Source organism: Pecten maximus, chromosome 13 (assembly GCF_902652985.1).
Source record: "Pecten maximus chromosome 13, xPecMax1.1, whole genome shotgun sequence".
NCBI classification, from domain to species: domain Eukaryota; kingdom Metazoa; phylum Mollusca; class Bivalvia; order Pectinida; family Pectinidae; genus Pecten; species Pecten maximus.
In genome coordinates this window covers 20,913,965-20,926,743 of record NC_047027.1, presented here as the reverse complement: position 1 = coordinate 20,926,743, position 12,779 = coordinate 20,913,965, and the positions used below count along the sequence as shown (strand labels likewise).

The 12,779-nt window shown below is 37.4% G+C and overlaps 2 long non-coding RNA genes across 2 annotated transcripts; one reads left to right on the top strand and one right to left on the bottom strand.

The window, feature by feature from the left end:
* The first annotated feature begins 5,332 nt into the window (after positions 1-5,332).
* Positions 5,333-9,106, top strand: LOC117341037. The gene is made up of 4 exons (XR_004535538.1): positions 5,333-5,736; positions 6,374-6,545; positions 6,905-7,036; positions 7,757-9,106. It is a non-coding gene; the product is annotated as an uncharacterized LOC117341037 (long non-coding RNA).
* LOC117341038 lies at positions 9,104-11,020 on the bottom strand. The gene is made up of 2 exons (XR_004535539.1): positions 10,751-11,020; positions 9,104-9,509 (listed from the first exon to the last, which is right to left on the bottom strand). It is a non-coding gene; the product is annotated as an uncharacterized LOC117341038 (long non-coding RNA).
* Positions 11,021-12,779: the final 1,759 nt, after the last annotated feature.

The window sequence follows — 12,779 nt, the reverse complement described above, 5'->3', positions numbered from 1 at the left end:
TTTTCTGTCAAATATGTAAAAAATGTTGGTCTATGTCAATATCTTTTTACTATTGGCTATGCGTAAATCCTAATGTGAACGACACTTTTTGGATACCCATACAGTGAATACAGTACGTATAGATACTTTACACTGTAGTTTTACTTACTGTTTTTTTCTGGGATTGACCAGTTGTAAACGTATGTAGGTGTGTGAAAACAAATTATTACAATTACATCGTTTTATCCTCAAACATGAAATTATTGAGGCAGTTTTTACAATTAACATTAAAACTGATAGTACATTTTCAACATATTTTAAACCAGTGTAGAGAAAACTGGTGTGGGTTCTCACCAGCCTTCTCTAGAAGACTAATGAATGCTTCCGTATCCCAAAACCCATACAATGTAGTGACAAGTACTCACGTGTAGTGGCTGTATGTATACATTGCGGGGTTCAGGATCAAAGAGGCCGCTCTCTGACACCCCGCGGGATTAAATACTAGCTCACGTGTGAAATGAGTTCCAACCAAGGGAGATAACTCTCCCCGATTTTCACTACACTCCTCCCTGTTTTATGAAGGCCCCCTCCTGGACTCTGTACACTCCCTGGGAATAATTGGTGGGTGTCCTAGCATTCATGGATCCAATGGCATGGAGGGCTCCAGATTCCAGGGTTTAATGATCTTCCGAGGGACGACGAGGGTGTGGGCCTCCTTAAGCTAGATCTAATCCTATGTTTGTTGTCTAACTCCCATGACTGAAAACGGTGCACTTTGGAACCGTTACTGACATGGGATATTCTTTCAGAATAGCCGATATCCTAATTCCTAAGATTCTATTTTTGTTTTCCTATTAGCAGCCATTTATATAACTGCTGTGTTAGACGACGGTCAGAGGGTCAAACCTCAAGACTTCCTAACATTTAACCCTATAGCTATAACTGAGTATATATTTAAATATCCAAACCTAAGGGAGTTTGGGTTGTTCCGAAGGCCCCAACCTGAGAAAACCAAGGGGTTCCTTGAACAACCATTTACTGTTCAATGTGGAGGGATTGTTATTGTGGATTAATGCAACTTACTTTACGAAATTATATCTGCTGAGATGAGGAATAACTATCTGTGCAACTGATATATGTACAATATTTACATTCCCCTATCTGAGGAAAGGCTTTAGGTTGCTATAGGGTTGAGCCCCAGTTCGGATGAGGGTTCCACTACTAATTGGTAGGTCCAAGTACCCGACGGTTCTATGGGCAACACTAGTACTTAAGCCATAACTGATCCTATATACATTAGATGTATCTTAACCAATTAAACCAAAACTGATAGTTTCATAGGACAAAAATACTAGGAGTGTAGTCACTCCATTCCCTCCCCCCTTTTCTTGGAGAGCACTCTTGATAAAACACTACTTATACTAGAAGTGTACTCCCCCCTTTTACTGGAGAGCACTCTTGATAAAAACACTACTTATATTAGAAGTGTACTCCATTCATCACCCCCTCTCTTAAGATGAGGTGTGGCCTCTTTGAACAATGGCTACCTGATAACCTGATCGATTTTTAATTATATGTATGTATTAGTTCTCAGGGGTGGTTCTCACAGGTAAGCTATATACCTGTTAATGCAACTAGTCTCCACAGATTCCTCCCTTTCCGCCTGAATACGCAAGGGAGGGGCCTGCGGTGACCTTGAGAACTTGTGGTGGAGGTATAGAACCTCACACCTTATCAATCTGTTGGTGTTGTGGGAGCGTGCACACCCCCAGAGGCTCTCCGATCCACAAACTGAGGAGAGATCTCTGGCCGATTGCACGCCCCCCTTGAGGGACTTGAAGTTCCAACAGCACCAAAGTGCCTTGAACTCTAAACCCTCCTTCCGAGAATTGGAGAATTCCAATATCCCAGTATATATATATCAACAGGGATGTTGCCTGCTGAGGTTCCACTGGAACCCCGCGGTGCACATAACTGGTTACATAAACTTTAAAGACTTGCCCCCTTGAGGTTCTACAAATGATTTGGAACCCTAGGAGGCATTTCTCTATTCTGGATATTAGGGGCTCCACCGTCACCTCCAGCTCCTAGAAAGCGGTGGCAAGGTGGATATCAGGTTTTGTGTTTGCTGAGGCCAAACCCTCGACCTCCCACAGAAGGCCGTCAAACCCCTCTTACTGGAAATCCATGCTGCAACAGAATGATTGCCTGACGGGGGTAAGGGAGCTAAACACTAATAGATTCAACCCCAGTATCTGATGTTTTCTTGCCCCCTAGTCCTGTATCTCCCCTTCCCAATGGACCTTAATGTCCAACCTATGGGGATTTTTTGTCTCCCTGTATAGGAGAGTGTCATAGGGCCCCCATTCTTCCCCTAGACTGCATGAGTAGGTACCCCCAGGGTCAATCTTCCATGGTTTGACGGACATACTCAGCGGACCCTGGGTCTGTTGGCGCGAAATCCCACGACACAGCGGATAGCGGCCCTTCAGCGCGTTCTCGCGTATGGGTACTACCGACACCTTTTTAAGAAGCTCTGATCCACCTCCTGGGTCCGGATCATTCTGGGTCTTCCATGACACGTCTCTGTTGGAATGGGCTTCTCCTAGGGGCTCAGTGTGTGGTTCCCTGACAGGAAGGGGCATATGGGGCTCCACTGTCTCTATCTCATGACGTCCTTCCCGCTTGCAATTTTGAAGTAACTGACCACCTTCATAATGGCATGATCCACCACTGAGGATACTGATGTGTTGCCAAATAATGGCCCCATCGCACTGGAGTTGGGCTGGACCATGACCGGCTGCCGGGTGGTCTCGTTCCAGCTGACATCACAAAATCCTATTGAGTTTGAGGGAAAAATGTCTGAGCAGTGGACACCATGGGTGGTTCCTGTGAGTTCTCCCTGTAAGGTGTGAGAGGGATTACCTGATCTCCCATTAGTAGCCTGCCGGAGTTCATGTCCAGGATACAGCTGTTCTTGCTATGCGAAGGAAAGAAGGATATCTGTACAGCAAGAAGTAGCGTCTTTCAATAAGGTATTGATTACAGAAACACTGAGATAAAGGGACATATTGATTTCGTTATACGTCATGATTTCAAATATTTTTCAAATACACTCATTAATATACAATGGAATGAAAGTTATTAAGTTCCCTTACCAGAGAGTCAGGTAATAAATCATTTGTTTCATTGACACTGGGGAAACAGTCAAATCATTGTCCCGATGAAGCAGGGAAGCCCTAGGAAGTTGTTACCCAAGGCTTAACAATTGTAATATATATACATGTATATATACAAAACTAAAAAAAATGATATGTTATATACCTCAAAAACTTAAACATGTATAAATGACACCCAACCATTGTTTGTGTGGAATTATGAACCTAAACACTATCATGAGGCAAACTATAATTCAACAACAATATCAATTTTTTACTGACTGGACCGGATGGATCGTGTGGCAACAATAATGCATTGTAGATTTTAATGTTTATTTATAATTATTCTATACTTTTTGTGTATAAGTAAACTCGAAACGTTAGGTAACCTAAACATATCGTATATGAAGTACTATAAAACGCAGAGTAACTGATGAATAGTCATGCTTTTCTGTTTGGCATATGGCGGATGTGTTATACAGAGACTGTAAGACCCGTTTCCCCAAAAGTTATTCATGGCAGTTCACCAATCAATCTTCATCAATACTATGAAGACAATTGATATAATAAATTGATTTTACGTTATAAAATAAAATTGGATTTATCTCCCCTTACATGTTATAGTGTATACCACTACAGAATAAAACATGTAAATACATATTGTTTATAATAATAATTTGGAAAGAACTTACATAGTCTTTACGAGATGTCCAATCTATTTGACATGATGAACGTATGCGGCACCACGAGATAGGAACAGGTGGTGTCTTTTTTTTATCCTTTGGTTACCGTTTTACAAATATGACATCCATTATGCAACCCATTTTGTAACTAAACGTATTTTCAGTTACACGATTCCGCGAGATATATTGTTTTCACATTTATATTGTATGTCGTCTTTAACACTAAAAGATTCGAAACAAGATGAACCTTTTTACCTTGGTTTTATATTCTATTGTGCCATTGCTAGCTAGATGACTTAATAAAATATAAGCGTTTTTGTTGTATTCTAATTTATCTTCTGCATGAAAACGGCACTCGTTGTTTTATTTGCATAAGGAGTCACAATAACAAGACTGTTCATCCAACCTCGTATGCATATTTATGTTAAAGAAGAGTCGAGTACAGGTAATAACAAAACAGCAATAAGATATTCCACAGATTAATGACGTAAACCCCGCAATAACAAAAACAACTAATTTCAAAATATCAAGAACACGAAGATGAAATCCCATTTATTACAACAAATATGGATTACAAAGTAAACAACTAGGGTTCGCTGCAGTAGAACTATATTTTATTTGTTCACAGACAATCGGTAGTTATACAAATTGTATAATGTTGTTTGTATATATATCTCTTTTGTATTGAATTTCAACTTTACGGTCGTTCTGCTGATTCTACTTGATAGGAAACACATGGTGGATGTAATAAACCTGGGTGATAAAACAGAAATACAAAATACCAGCTGCGCCTCACGCAAACAATATTTATTCCCTCGCGACTAATCAACATTAGGATATAAAGATACGCACGTATGCAGACGACAACATCCTTGGTCTACCTGGTACATTAAGATGCATTTAAATTAAAAACTTCTTTCACTTAAGCAAAACCAACATCTCTTTTGCGAGTTTCCATTTCACCCATAAAAATATGTGTGTCGAGGTCTAGTTTGTGTATGATATGCCTGTCCCGTATCGCTTCCTTGTATTATTATAAACAAAAGGTAACAATGTATGTATTTTTCGATATTTCATTACGTTGGCGGTGACTCCTTGCTGACTAGACAGACGACTGTAAAAATGGCCAATTGATAGTAACCAGCATAATTTTAGCTGATGACGCAGTTGTTAAGTTGTTTGCTACATTAAACATTAGAATTACGCAGTATACATATACTTTGATATATGACATTTTGTTTTAATGATAGAAAATTACTTGTAATCATCATTCATCTTATACGTCTCTTCTATTTCCTGTACTTTGTCCCTTCAATTGATATTTAATTAGTGTGTAACGCAGGTGGATTCATTGATGTCTATATTCCGTTGATTATTACACTAATTAATGAAAATATAAACAACAATATCGTTCTCTGTTCTCGTTAACAATTTCTACGTTTGGCTAATGTTGTATGTGGATTTGAGTTTCTAACTGGCTTTAAAGCGACTATTCGGGGAAGAAATAGGTCAAAGTTGAAAAAACGGCAAATCCATAAAGAAAATACACTCTTATGAAAAATTCTTATTGAAGTTTTGGCGATATGTAACCCCTAGAATTAAAAAATAATAATTTTCTGGGGAATCCTCTCACTGTCGAATGACGAGATAAAATGCAAATTTCCCGCTTTGGGCGCATGCGCAAGAATCTAGGCAAGTAGAACGTAAACATAAGCGGCAGAAACATGGCTTCCGAAGCCAAGAGATGTCGGCCTAGAATTGTAACGAGTTCGGCAACATAGCGACGTAAATAGAAATGGTCACAGGTCAACCCGATTATACGACTGAGGGAAACAACACACTAGGTGGAAGACATTCAATGAAGAAAATAGTTTCTCTACAAACGAGCATGCAGCACGGATTCTTCTGGATAAGTGGTAAGCCCGTAGGCGTAGCCTGCGTAGGGTCAGTTCTATTCTATTGCCGCACATTTTATATCGTTATCAGAATGTAACTCGTAAATGTCCTTAATTTTGTTGACAAACAATGCATAAAGTATGTTGCTTAAGTGTAATGGTTATTAGTTTCAAGCAACATAAATGGAAAATGATGTGTAGAATGAAGAGATAGACACATTCCACCTCCGTTTTATGGGGCCCCGTAAGGGGTAATTTATACGGTTTTTTTTATTGTTCGCATATCACAGCTATAGGCTATATTTATGCCACTATCATTTTAATTATGAAAAATTATAAATTGATGTATGACTGATGATTAATGTCAGACCTATCAAGCTTACTGTTTTCTTTATTAAATACAAAATGGTGTATGTGTAAAGTTCAGTAGGACTTCCAGGACGACTATCATATTACATGTAGGCATATAGGCCTATATGTTTCAGATATACAGTTGACTCATAATATAAACGATTTGCAAATAATATTGGTGTATGGCTTCAAATACAAGTGCTGTTTTGTTCCATTCTTTGAAATGTGGTAAAAATTACGATTTGTGGGGAAAAGATTATCATTATAACTTAGCATGCAGTACATAATTATTTTTATATTTTTCAAGTGCACTTCATTGACACAAGAAGTTCATGCAGGTGAAGACATCCCGACACCAGCTGAAACTTCTATGGGACCGCCATCACATGTGTGCACCCCTACACCAGTAACATCTACGCCTGCACATGCCCATAAAGAACCTATAGCTATAGATAGACCTCCGATGTCTCAGATATAGAGTAAGTTCTTGGATCTAACTATGTTGGATTTATAACCCCTCAAAATATACATTGATGTATCTTAATTTTTTTATTCAGTGTTCATCGTTCCGTGTTGAAGTAAACTGTAGCAGGTCACACATATATGACATTGTAATTCCATAAATGTTTTTACTATTTTGTTTTTTACAACATATTTTAACTGTTAGACCCAGCACCATATTGTATGGTAGGGTGAGCAGTCAAACATACTAAATTTATATTCTGTAATTATAAACATGCTCTGCTACTGCATGTCATGAATAAATAATACACCATTTCAGGCATATATATTTGTTTTTAAAAGAATTGTGTAATTTTTCATAATTTTAATATTTCAGAGCTCAGTCATCACACTCGTCTGATTTATCTTGTGTGGAAGCATTACAATCAGACTCCCAGAGTCACATTAATGCCAGCTTGCTTTCCCATTACCAACAGAAGGCTAAAGAGGATGACACCTCATTTATTGAGTAAGTATGTTGTGTTATTTTTGATGGTGTGTTCTTATTGCTATAATAATACATTTACTTGTATATATAGTAAAGAGGTATTGGTACGCCCAATTTCCCCGCAGGACATTATGTTCTGTCACCTGTCATCCTGCACACAGTCTGTAAATGGATGACCTTGCTGTCAATGTCATTCAAGGTCACACAGGTCTAACATCCTCAATAGTAAACTAAAAGGACATTTTTGTCAATAACCAAGAAACATATAATTATAACTGTAATATGCTGCTGTGGAGGAGTACTGGGGCGGCATCCGACGTCTGTCCCGCTGTCTTTCTGTCTGGCCGTCCGGTGTCCACGTTTTACTTTAAACAACTTTTTCTCAATAACCAAGAGGCACAGGGACTTGATATTAGGCCTGTAGCATGCTGGTGTAAAAGGCTACCAAGTTTGTTCAAAATGAATGACATTCATTCTATGTAATTTGGGTTAAATATAGGCTTAATCTTTAAAAAAAATGGTTTCTCACTAGCAGAGGCTCTGAAACCTAATTGTATGCTGGAAGTTAATTGTTATTGATAAACCTAGCCTACTGTGATTTTGATAAAGCGGTAATCTTCATAGTATCTTCAGAAATAACTGAGATAACTTCAAAGTTGCTGTATAGCCAAGTGAGCGATACAGGTTCATTGGGCCTCTTGTTTAAATGAATTACATTGTACATTATCTTTTACTATCCAGTATACCTCAGACACATCAACCTGAACACTTGCCAATGGCTGAAGATCCCATAGAAATGGAAGAGGTTGATGTTGATGATGAGCTTGCAGAGGATGAAGGAGACATTGTGGAAACAGACACTCAAAATGATAGTGTTGAAGAAAGGAAATCCATATGCTTCCAAGGTGCCCTGTTGTAACTCACGTCAGTTCGAATACCCACAACTTGTCAAAGAAAAGCATGTGGTGCAAATATCATTCTCCAATGGAGATATGTTGGATGTGCAGTACAGTTGAAATGAATTGGAGGAGCAGCATTTGGTTCTAGTCCTGGATCCTCTGGTTCACCTACATTTTCGCAAAGGTCAAAAACTAGGCCTGGCTGACGATACACTAGCTGAAGAACTAAATTTATCAGTGGCTTTGGGTCCATCCTTCTGATTATATCCTAATACATCAAACAATTATTATAGAACAAATCCATGTGGGTGGGAGTACTGTAGCATTCTAATGTATAAAAATAACTGTTTTTCCTTATTTTTGGTTTTTGAGTTGATAAATTTTAATGCACTTGTATAACTTATCTATTTTCCCTCAAATTTCATCCCAAATTTTTCTACTAAGGTTTTATTTAAGGTATGTATGCGTTTTTTGATAATTGTTTGTGGAAGTAAGTATTGTGTAAATGTGGTGTTCAATTTCAGAACATGTAGGAGGTAGGTGTTCACTTAATGGTGTATTGCAGGTGTTTACATTTCAGTACTAGTGTGTGTTTTGAGAGTGTTCACTTGACAGTAAATGCAGGTGTTCTTTCAACATTGTGTGTAGGAAGTGTTCAATTATCAGTTTGCAGGAAGTGTTCAATTATCAGTGTGTGTAGGAAGTGTTCACTATCAGTTTGTAGGAAGTGTTCAATTATATCAGTGTGTATACGAAGTGTTCACTTGTGAGAATGTGTTTGAGGTGCACGTGTGTACTAACATTGTGTGTAGTTGTTATTAACTTATAATAACATTGTGTTCATAGATGGTTCATTCTGATAAATGTGTTAATCAAGTGTCTAGTTGCATATTTTTTCAATATTCTGTGAACTAAAATGAAATACCCCCATGTGTAATGTAAATACCTACCTAGAGAAACAGGTCTTATAACCATACCATTCACTTGGTTGGTTAAAAATTAGGTGTTCATACACATATGGGAAGTATGTTTGATGTGTGAGAGGGTCTGTGCATTTTTGGTAAAATTTAACACTTTCAGTGAGTAATAGTATAAATTGTCTCCTGAATGCTTTGGTAAAATGTCTACTGTTCTTTTTGTCTGTGTACATGCCAAAGAAATATCAAAATAAAAAAGATATGAAAAGAAATAATACAGTACTTTGTAATTGATTATCAACTAGTCAAAATAATTTGAATGATGAAGTAAATTGTGGATAACATTCATAAAACAGTAGCATACAGAAAGTCACACTACTAATATTACAAAAATATGATTATTAGCTTTGTATGATAGGAGCGCAAGGTTCATGTAGATCCCTTCTCCTTTGCTGTTGCAATGTCAGTACCCTGGCCCGATCCTCCTGCTGCAGCACAGCAACTGTACCACGTGCACCCCTTGGCCCCCTTCCTCTACCTCGCCCTCTCCATCCTTGGAATGCTGTCTGCCCCGAGACCCCTTCCTCGACCCCTTAGCCGTCCACAGGTTCCTCCCCTCCTCCTTAATCCCCTCCCCCTCCTTGGGGATGTATGGACTTGTGCATATTCATAATCTATCTGATGAGAAAGCAAGAAATTATTGTAAGAGCAAAACTGAAGGAAAAAGTTTACAATGCAATGCAACAGAAAAGTTTACTGATGAATTTTATATTGCTATGCATATCGAAGACAAAATATAAATACATTTGTATATACATGTATATTTGTATACATGTACATACTAATTCATTTATATATGTGTAACAATAGAAAACTAAAGAAATTTGCATGTTCAGCAACCAAAAGTAGGTATTCTAATACACTTCAGTTAACAAGATCACATAAGCCTGGTATGAAAATATGATTAGTCTATAGCTATATACGTATATGCTCTATTTGGTATATTGATTATGTTTGGTGATCAATGACAGCAGCATTCCTTTAAATGGTAATGATGGGGGTAAGACTTTGGTATCAAAAGAATTCTTCAAGTGCAAAATTTAAATAATGTTATACATACAGCAGTACTATGCAAACTATTACAACTTTCCATGGGGGAACTCATTATTCAAAATTAAACATAATTGAAATTTATTCAATATATAGAGACAAATAAAATAACAATATAAAATGGCATATTTTGAGTATTTCTTTTATAAAGAATCAATAGATCTTTAAATATACAAATAGTTTAGCTTTATTAATTGATAATAGTAAATTGAGCTGTCCAAAATTGGAATCTCCATCCTAAACAGGGAGCTCGAGGTTGAATTGGCAATTCATTACATGAAGTTCTTCAAACTGATGAGAAAACAAAACACATATCGTCATGGAAGTAAGAATCTTGGAGCTAAGAGGCTTTGTCAATAGCCGTTATGTGCATGTGCATGTATACATGTATAACATATTGGTAATTGAAACGTTTCCCGAAGCTTCACTTCTGTCGAGAAATACATGTAGGTCTACATGCATGATATTTGATTGTTTAAATTACTGTAAGCATTCACCTCATCTACTCATATCCTGTTAAATCAATAACAATATGTCTTGATTGTTTTCTAATATATATATATATATATATATATATATGCCTACACAACTATTGATTTAGTGTAAATGAATTGATCACGATATCACCGGTGACGATGACATACATTAGATTACCCCACATTGGGCCCCATCTCTGCATCGGATGCCGATTCACACCGATTTCAGTTTTTATTGTTATTATTGCATGTATTAAGTCATATGAAAACAATCTTTAGGCATAAGTCCCACACATGCATCATATATGACATGTTAATTAAGTGTTTACGTACCGTGTTACTGCTTTGACTGCTTGATGAATCGGACATCTCTAAAAATTCACGTGTTTCTGTTGACGTTTTCTCACTGCCTCGTTTTCGAAATACCACGTGACTTATAAAAATAGATATGTGTTATATTAGGACAGGGCTTTTCCCGAATTAAAGTGGTCAAAACTGGACAATGCAAGCAGAACTTGACCATCGCATTGCTGTGATAGAACTTTTGGAAGACCAGATAATGCATCTAGACTAAGTTTGTTTCCCCGAATAGTCGCTTTAATCAAATTAAACTAACATTCACAATATTATCAATCAGTCCATTTTGAATTTGAAGTTTAATTTTCATTTAACATCTCATATATCATTCAATATTCATAACTTCTTCATTCAACGTTCAGTCGTCGTTTAACATTTAACACACTATTATAAATCAGTGCATATATGACATAATTACAAAATCAATTCATCAACTGGATTCATAAGCAATGTATCATTCAACAAGAGGCCCGTGGGCCTTAACAGTCATCCGAGACAAACACTAACAGCAGAGACACACCCCTCAATCCAGCATTATTACCATACATTGCAGCAGCCAGTTGTGTTTGAGATCAAATTAGTTTTTTTTTTTATTTCCTGGCTTAGAGGAGTAGCATCGTCAAGTGAAATTTCAGTCAAGTTCCCATTTTTGGGCCCTACCACTCGGGTCCTATAGATCACACTAGCCTCAGTTATATAAAATATGAATGCCCTCCCCCAATGATGTTTCACAATCAATATGAATGTGCTACACCCAAGGTTTAGGAGGAGTTGAGTTGTCAAACAATAAATTCACAGAATTGCCGTTTTGGGGCCCGCCACTCGGGCCCCATGGGTCACACTAGTCTCATTTATATAAAGCATGATTGTCCTACCCAAAGATGTTTCATACAAATTATGAGTATAATCATCCCAATGGTTTAGGAGGGGTAAGGTTTTAAAATATTATTCACCGAATTTCCCCATCTCGGGCTCTAGGGGTCAGACCAATCTCACTCATATAAAATATGATTGACCTCCCCAAATGATGTTTAACATGATGTTTTAAGGAATTTATAGATAAAAACAACCTGCGTCTTTTTAACAATAATACCCCAACATATCTACACCCTGCTACAGGCTCCCGTACCCACATAGACCTATCATTATGTCATCCATCCATTTTACTCGATTATGACTGGAGGGTAAATGATGATCTATGTGGGAGTGACCACTTCGCTATTTTTCTTAAGAATATTGGGAACCTTCTTGATAAACCACTTCCTCGATGGAATGTGCACAAAGCAGATTGGGGCCAATTCCAACACCTGTGCAACGAGAAGCTTACTGTAGAAAAATTCACTAACCTCGATCACCCAATTAAAACATTCAATGAAACGATTACTTCTATTGCCACAAAAACGATACCAAAGTCCGTCCCAAAACCTACAAAGTTCCTTTTACCTGAAGAATCTTTTATCAATAGATCCGGCAGAAAGGCAGCTCTAAGACGATTCCTGACTTCCCCTACAACTGAAAATTACAATAATTTTAAAATTTGGAGAGCGAAGCCTCGGCGATCTATTAAGTCCGACAAAAAGAATAGCTGGAAGGAATACATTTCTAAAATATCTTCAAACACATCATCAAAAACGATATGGGATCAGATACGAAAAATAAGTGGAACACGAAAAACGGCACCAGCATCCCATCTTATCAACAGTAACCAAATCTTTTCTTCTACATCTGAAATTGCAAATGCATTTGCTAAAAGTATAGCTCAGAACTCATCCGCCAAAAATCACTCCAAAAAATTCCAAACTTTCAAAAAAGACAAAGAAAAGGAACGTCTTAACTTTAAATCATCCAACACAGAAAGTTACAACAAGCCTTTCGATCTACAGGATTTGCTTGAATCGCTAAAAAGATCGACCGATTCAGCAGCTGGGCCAGATGAAATTCCGTACCAATTCCTGAAACATTTACCAGAATCATCATTACGATGTCTCTTATATATTTTTAATCA